This window comes from Oncorhynchus mykiss, chromosome 4 (genome assembly GCF_057628025.1).
Source record: "Oncorhynchus mykiss isolate SJ-2025 chromosome 4, ASM5762802v1, whole genome shotgun sequence".
Taxonomy (NCBI): Eukaryota; Metazoa; Chordata; class Actinopteri; order Salmoniformes; family Salmonidae; genus Oncorhynchus; species Oncorhynchus mykiss.
In genome coordinates this window covers 41869934-41877719 of record NC_143025.1, presented here as the reverse complement: position 1 = coordinate 41877719, position 7786 = coordinate 41869934, and positions in this window count along the sequence as shown.

Genomic DNA, 7786 nt, shown 5'->3' with positions numbered 1-7786 from the left:
ATGTTCATGATACCTTTAATAAACTGAACACTGAATTCAAATGAACAAGAGAATAAAGGAAAATCGAAACAGTCCCGTATGGTGAAAACACTGAAATGTAAAATAACTACCCACACCCATAGTGGGAAAACAGGCTGCCTAAGTATGGTTCTCAATCAGAGAAAACAATAACCAGCTGCCTCTGATTGGGAACCATACCAGGCCTAAACATAGAAACACAACACCCAGACATACAACATAGAATACCTACCCACATCACACCCTGACCAAACGAAAAATAGAAACATACAAGGCAATCTACGGTCAGGGTGTAGACTTTCATTTGTGACTATATATAATGGAAGCCTCGGGCTGACAAAATAAATGCATCTTCCTCTCTCCCCAAACCCCTCTTAAACAGCAGAGAGGATGATGTAGTGTCATAGGTAATGGTGTTATAGGGAAGTGATGTAAGACTAATTCACAACACACTTACTATTTCAAGAGTTGTTGACCCAGCAAATACAATTCACGTGTCTGTTTTAGTTCAGCAACACTACTAGGCAGGTTTCCATTGACCCAAGTTTATTCAACCCAAGTTTATAAAAAAAAAGCCATGTTGCAAAGAATCAACAATATTGCAATGGAAATGGCAGCTATAAGGAGAAATGTTCTAAATAATTTTTCTGTTCAACAGGGATTGATCTAACTTTCTTTAAAGTGACAAATTATGATGGAAACAGTGTTTTTCAAATCATTTTGAAGGTATGATGTCATCACGTAAACTATACATCTCCACGACTCATTTCATGTTTAATCAAAATGTTCAGCGAAAAAAATGGTTTCTTTGCAGAACAAGGATTTTCATGACTTTCAAGAATGCCTGAATTGCCTTGCTTTTTTGGTTGACTGGACGAGAGAGGTATATTTTCTGAGTGACCTAAATATTGACTGGCTTTCATCAAGCTGCACACACAAGACAAATATTCCAAATTGAACCAGTGCCTGCAACCTGGTTCAGGTTATCAGACAACCTACTAGGGTAGTTACAAACAGCGCAGGAATGAAGTCATCTACATATATTGATTTCATCTTTACTAATGCTGCAGAAATCTGCTTTAAAGCAGTATCCAAATCCATCGGATGTAGTGATCACAATATAGAAGCCATATCTAGAAAAACCAAAGTTCCAAAGGCTGGGCCTAATATAGTGTAATAGATGTCATACACAAAGTTTTGTAGTGATTCCTATGTTGATGATGTTAAGCATATTTGCTGGTCTGTGGTGTGTAATGACCAGATGCTGCACTTGACACATTTATGAAATGGCTTATTCCAGCTCCTAATAAGAAAATGACTGCAACCATTAAGAAAATGACTGTAAAAAATTAAATATTATTGTTGTCTATCAACAATGACAAGCTACCGGGGTCTGACAACTTGGATGGAGAATTACTGAGGATAATATTGGATGATATTTCCACTCCTATTTGCCTTATCTTCAGTCTAAGCCTGCAAGAAAGTGTGGAGGGAAGCAAAAGTGATTCCGCTACCCAAGAACAGTAAAGCCCTCTTTACTGGCTCAAATAGCCGACCAATCAGCCTATTACCAACCCTTTGTAAACTTTTGGAAAAATTTGAGTTTGGGGGCCTCCAAGGAGACCCACAATTGGCCCAGCATCGTCCGGGTTAGGGGAGAGTTTGGCCGGCCGGGATGCCCTTGTGCCATTGCGCTCTAGTGACTCCTGTGACGGGGCGGGTGCATGCACGCTGAAATGGTCGCCAGGTGTACGATATTTCCTCCAACACATTGGTGCGGCTGGCTACCAAGTTAAGCGGGCATTGTGTCAAGAAGCAGTGCGGCTTGGTTGGGTTGTGTTTCGGGGGAGCACGGCTCTTGACCTTCGCCTCTCCCAAGTCCGTACCGGGAGTTGCAGCGATCGGACAAGACTGTAACTACCAACTGGATACCACGAAATTGGGTCGAAAAAGGGGTAAACATACCGTATATATTTTTTAAATGGTGTTTAACCAGAAACAATGCTATTTTACTGTAAACAAATTGACAATGGACTTTCAGCACGCTTCTAGGGAAGGGCATTCAACATTTACACAAATGACTGATGATTGGCTGAGAGAAATTGATGATAAAAATATTGTGGGACTTGTTAGACTTCAGTGCGGCTTTTGACATTATAGATCATAGTCTGCTGCTGGAAAAATGAATGTGTTTTGGCATTACACCCCCTACTATATTGTGGATAAAGAGTTACCTGTCTAACAGAACACAGATGGTGTTATTTAATGGAAGCCTCTCCAATATAATCCAGGTAGAATTAGGCATTCCCCGGGGCAGCAGTCTAGGCCACTTAATTTTTTCAATCTTTACTAATGACCTAATGTGGATGACTCAACACAATACACGTCAGCTACTACAGCGAGTGAAATCACTGCAACACTTAACATAGAGCTGCAGACAGTTTCAGAATGGGTTGCAAGAAATAAGTTACTCCTAAATATTTCAGAAACTTAAAACATTCTAATTTGGACAAATCATTCACTAAATCCCAAACCTCAACTAAATATTGTAATGAATAATGTGGAAATTTAGCAAGTTGAGGTGACTAAACTGCTTGGAGTAACCCTGGATTGTCATGGGCAAAACATGTTGATGAAACAGTAGCTAAGATGGGGAGAAGTCTATCCATAATAAAGTGCTGCTCTGCCTTTTTAACAACACTACCAACAAGGCAAGGTCCTAACAAGGCAAGGCCCTATTTTTGTCACACCTGGACTACTGTCCAGTCGTGTGGTCAGGTGCCACAAAGAGGGACTTAGGAAAATTACAATGGGCTCAGAACAGGGCAGCATGGCTGGCCCTTAAATGTACATGGAGAGCTAACATTAATAATATGTATGTCAATCGCTCATGGCTCAAAGTAGAGGTTGACTTCATCACTACTTGTTTTTGTAGTATTGAAATGTTGAATGTACCAAACTCTCTCTTACAGCTACCCCCCTACTTTTTTCAATTTCTGCCTGAAGACATACCCAAATCTAACTGCCTGTAGCTCAGGCCCAGGACCAAGGATATGCTAATTCTTGGTTTCATTTGAAAGAAAACACTCTGAAGTTTGTGTAAATGTTAATTGAATGTAGGAGAATATCACACAATAGATCTGGTTTAGATAATACAATGAAAAAAACATACGTTTTTTTCATTTTTATTGTTGTATCATCATCTTTAAAATGGACAAGACAAAACAAACATTCAGATAGGATGATGGGGACAATTTCAGTGAAAAACATGAGGGCAACAGTACTTGTGCAAAGTTACAGAATGATAACTTCCAAAATGAGTGTGCTACATGACATTTATCATGAAGTCACCCAGGTGTCCCACACAAGTAGCCCAAATGTACCCAAGTGGCCAAATTGGTGAAGTTATACATTTTGAATGGAATAACAAATACAAAATACCATGGTATATACCATAAATGGTATTCTACCGCCCCCCCCCCAAAAAAAAAAAAAATGTGATAAAAACATGAAAAAAATATATATACATTTACAAAATAACACTTTCAATATTTGGAAGACCCTCAGTCCTCTAAACAATATTGTGCTGCTGATGCCAGGTGCCATAGCAGTCTCTTTCTGCTGTAAAGCAGAGGGTCACCAAGCATGTGGTGCAGGTGATGGGGGACTTCATTTTGCAAAGAGCACAGCGACCCCTCCATGCTGTGCCCTTTTCGCCCTGAGGCACATCCATGCCTGCAGAAATAAATTTGGGCAGATGAACACCACTCGTGGTAGGAGCTGGATGAACCAGCTTCAGTGGGGGATGGACACCTTGGCACTGGGGGCTCCCATTCGGAGTCAGTGTCACTGTGAAAGAAAATGTTCAGTTAGAATAGTTTCACATATGAGCCCTGTATCAACAGGTATAATAAACATATACAGTATGTAGCGATCACCGTATGTTGTCGAATTTAATCCCACTAACGGGTTCGGTGCGCAGAGAGGTTAAACTACTAGCACACAGCTCGGACACCCATGCATACCCCACAAGACATGCCACCAGAGGTCTCTTCACACTCCTCAAGTCCAGAACAGACTATGGGAGGCGCACAGTGCTACTTAGAGAAATGGCTACAACTCTATTCCACATCAGGTAACGAACTGATGCAAGCAGTAGAATCAGATTTGACAGATTAAAAATAGACCTTATGGAACACCGGAGACTGTGAAGAGAGACACACACACACACACAGGCACAGACACATGCATGTATATGCTTACACACGTACACATAGATTTTTTTATTGTAGATATGTGGTTGTAGAGTATTGGCCTGAGGACACACACTTCATGTGTTGTGAAAAGTGTTATGAAATGTAATGTCATGTAATATTGTATATAACTTCCTTGTATATAACTGCCTTAATGTTGCTGGACCCCAGGAAGAGTAGCTTCTGCCTGGGGATCCTTAATAAATACAAATTCAAGTTTCACCATTCGTTTGTTTCAGATCTACAGCATTGCAATGTTCACCATGGAATGGACCTTGGCAAAACATTGGCACATGAGAATTATTAGAATATGGCAAATATTAGTCTTCTACCTGAGACATGAAACAGATAGGTAGGAGTGCACACAGGCTATCGCCAATTTATCATTGCGCAATTTGCCTAAATGGATAATGCAAACACTTTGTATGTCTGACTGCATTACGTCGAGCTGTTGTTATCGACACTAGACAGTTAAAAGAGAAACGCACAGTAGCAGGCAATTGTCACATCTATTTTCTGTGCAAAACGTCTAAATGTCACTGGAAAGGTAAATGGAAACATACTGTAGCTACTGTATATTTGTTCAATTTAGTTCAGTCCCAAAATCCAACAAGAAATAAAAAATCCGGATAATTCAGCCACAAGAAATGAAATAAGGCTTGATTAGTACCAGGTCAGTTGTAGGCCTTAGAAATAGCCTTCCAAACTTTGTTCCTTAGAAGCAATTGTCCACAGAGGAAACTTCTCTTGACAATCAATACAATCTCCCTTGGATGAGTATTTGAGAATGTTTTTACTTGTATGCATGGAGAAACTAAGCTTTTGAACTATGGATAGTTTCCTAGTTACCAAACGTTTCTGACACCAACATGCAGTTGAGATAGCTTCCATCTTCCTGACACAACAACTTTCTCTTTTACTCACTCCAGGAAGTGACTATGGGTGTGGCTAGGGAGTGACTGGTGCGGAGTACTGGTTCTACTGGGCTGGTGGAGAGCAAGGAGAGCAAGTGCCTGCTGCTACTGGTAGGTACAGTACAGAGTACACACACAATGCACACACTGCTGAACATAGCCAACTAAATTACTCTAACTGCTATACTCACAGTTGTCATCCAACTCAACATTATCAAAACCATAAGGTACATTATTCACTATATCTGCACTATAACATATTCATGCCCAGATTATAGACCTTACAAACCCACTTCGCCACACTCCCAATTCATCTAGCTACACATTTTACCTGCTTCCTATGGGATCCCTCATAGTCAAGTATGATTTCCCTTCAGGTGTCACGGTTCCGGATTGTGGTGTGGGTCTGGCTGGCCATGGGTGCGGAGAATGTCTGAGTAGGTCAATCTGTGAGCAGCAGATCTTGTCGCAGAGGGGGCAGGGATGGTTCATCTTGTGGCCAGGGCTTGTTGTCACTGGCAGTGGTGTCTGTCCTTTGAGGCATGCTTTTTTTCCTGGCTTATATTTCTCTTCTTTTGGCCTTGAAGAGTTGAGTTCCGTTAGTGATTTTGGTGCTCCATGAGAATCTGTCAAGGGCATGGGTTTCCCAGTTATTTGGATCCATAAGACATTTCGCATGAGCTTTGAGGTTGTCACGTAAACACTTTTTTTTTACCTCCAGGGGCATGGGATTCATCCCTGAGCTGGGAGTAGATGACTTGTTTGGGAAGCATTGAGTTGCTCATCCAACTATCACAAAACAAGCTACCATATCCATGATGGACTATCGTTCTCCAGTGTAGTCCTGAAGAGGAAGGTGTGTTAATGTTCATTAACGATGTGGCCAACTACCCCCAGAGTCCATTGCTTTAATGAGTAGCATAGCTAGGACATTTCCCCCATGAGCACCATCATTCAGATGGATAGCGCTGCATGGAGTCCATATAGGACACATTACTGTTCACAGCTCAGAGCACAGGAGTATATGCTTATCTGTTATGATGGCGCCGGAGAAGAAGGCTGACGTTTTACGTGTTCCTAACCAATTGTGTTTTTTTTGTTTGTTTCTTTGCGTTGTTTGTAACTTATTTTTTTATTTTGCACATAATGTTGCTGCTACCGTCTCTTATGACCAAAAATAACTTCTGGACATCAGAACTGCGATTACCCATCACGAACTGGCAGAATCCTTTTTTTCCTTTTAACAAGTTTGACGAGCCCAATGGGAATTACATAAGGCTTTCCCGGGAACAGGCCCATATCCCTGTCATATGCGTGAAGAGAAGGCGGAGAAAAAGGTGCCGGAGGGCAGGCTGCCTTCTGAGAATTCGCAGGCGATCGAATAAACCCCCACTGCCTTCCATTCTGCTAGCACAAACTATTTTCTTCTTCTTGAACTGCACTGTTGGTTAAGGGATGTAAGTAAGCATTTCACGGTAAAGTCCACACTTGTATTCGGCGCATGTGGCAAATAAAGTTTTATTCGATTTAATTGTATTTTATTTAATTTAAATAAAATCAATGACGTACTCGGAAGATTAAACTACCAACGAGACATTCAAAACTGTAATATCTTATGCTTCACGGAGTCGTGGCTGAACAACAACATTATCAACATACAGCTGGCGGGTTATACCCTGTATCGGCAGGATAGAACAGTGGCGTCTGGTAAGACAAGGGGCAGCGGACTATGTATTTTTGTAAATAACAGCTGGTGCACGATATCTAAGGAAGTCTCAAGGTTTTGCTCGCCTGAGGTAGAGTATCTCATGATAAGCTATAGACCACACTATCTACCTAGAGAGTTTTCATCTGTATTTTTCGTAGCTGTCTACATACCACCACAGATTGATGTTGGCTCTAAGACCGCACTCAATGAGCTGTATTCCACCATAAGCAAACAGAAAAATGCTCACCCTGAGGCGGCGCACCTAGTGGCCGGGGACTTTAATGCAGGGAAACTTAAATCCGTCTTACCAAATTTCTATCAGCCTGTTAAATGTGCAACCAGAGTGAAAAAACTCTGGACCACCTTTACTCCACACACAGAGACGCATACAAAGCTCTCCCTCACACTCCATTTGGCAAATTTTACCATAACTTTATTCTGATTCCTGCTTACCAGCAAAAAGCACCAGCACTAGCAGAAAGCACCAGTGACTCGATCAATTAAAAAGTGGTCAGATAAAGCAGATGCTAAGCTACTGGACTGTTTGCTAGCAAATAATGGCATATGTTCCGGGATTCCTCCGATGGCATTGAGGAGTACACCACATCAGTAAGTGCATCGGTGACGTCGTCCCCAGTGACTATGTAAAGTTCCCTCCTGTACTCCCTGTTCACTCATGACTGCACGGCCAGGCACGACTCCAACACCATCATTAAGTCTAGCGATGTCACAACAGTGGTAGGCCTGATCACTGACAATGACGAGAGCCTATAGGGAGGAGGTCAGAGACCTGGCCGTGTGGTGCAAGGACAACAATCTCTCCCTCAAAGGGATCCAGACAAAGGAGATAATTGTGGACTACAGAAAAAAGAGGAACAAGCATGCCCCCATTC